A 1,011-nucleotide genomic window follows, 5' to 3' on the forward strand; every position below is an offset into this window, starting at 1 on the left:
TGCAGCTTCAAGGTCAAAACCCTGACTGATTCTTGCTGAGGCCAGGGCACTGTTCAAAGAGCCTCTACTTTGGTCTATTTTGTGGGTTTAATAATGCAGTACTGTTCCTAAATGCTACCTAGTGAACAAGGCTACAGCTTCAGCAGACTGTACTGATTATGCTGAAATTTTGTCACACACACATACACAGCTTGATTGATTGTAGTTCAGAATTTATCTCATTCGAACGCAGCCAGCTGGCCACGCACAAGTGGCTGGAGGTAGACTGTTACTATTGGCTGAGACACAGCTGTTTGTTAAGGAGTTTTAGAACCGAAATGAGCCTAACTGAGGAAAAGAGAGAGCTGAGGGCAGGGGCTGTGAGGTGGTAGTGACAGGGACAAGGACAGGGATGTGGGGTGGGGGTGGTGAGAACAGTGGAGAAGAAGAAGAAATGAGAAACATCTAATGACAGTCAAGATGCTACAATGAAATCCACTCCCGTGCATGCTAATGCAGCAACTTAATAAAATACAAACTTAAAATGGTGTATAGTAGCTCTTAGTTTTCAGTGAGAGCTGAGGTCTCCTCAGGGTGTTTTGGATTTAGTTTATCAGTGCATACCAAGGCATCTTTCTCTTCATTTTCCATGCCATCCCCTGGCATATCTTTGATTATTAATTGTGTATGTGTAGCTTTACCTCCTAACTGAACCTCTCTCACTCAATTTAGAGCCAAAAATCACCTTTGTTGTTACCCCCCGTCTCTCTGTCTCTCTGTCTCTCTCTCTCTTACTGTTATTGGATATTAAATATCTTTTCTTTTCTCTCTGATGTGTATGCCATAGACACACAGACATACAAATAATCAATGAAAAAAATAAAATAACAAAACCAACATTTAATCCTGTTTCTCTCTGTGTTTCTGTCTCTGTCTCTGTCTGTCTCTGTCTCTGTCTCTGTCTGTCTCTGTCTCTGTCTCCCTCCCTCCCTCCCTCCCTCCCTCCCTCCCTCCCTCCCTCCCTCCCCCCCT

The sequence above is a fragment of the Grammomys surdaster genome, unplaced genomic scaffold (genome assembly GCF_004785775.1).
Source record: "Grammomys surdaster isolate TR1022 unplaced genomic scaffold, NIH_TR_1.0 63, whole genome shotgun sequence".
NCBI classification, from domain to species: domain Eukaryota; kingdom Metazoa; phylum Chordata; class Mammalia; order Rodentia; family Muridae; genus Grammomys; species Grammomys surdaster.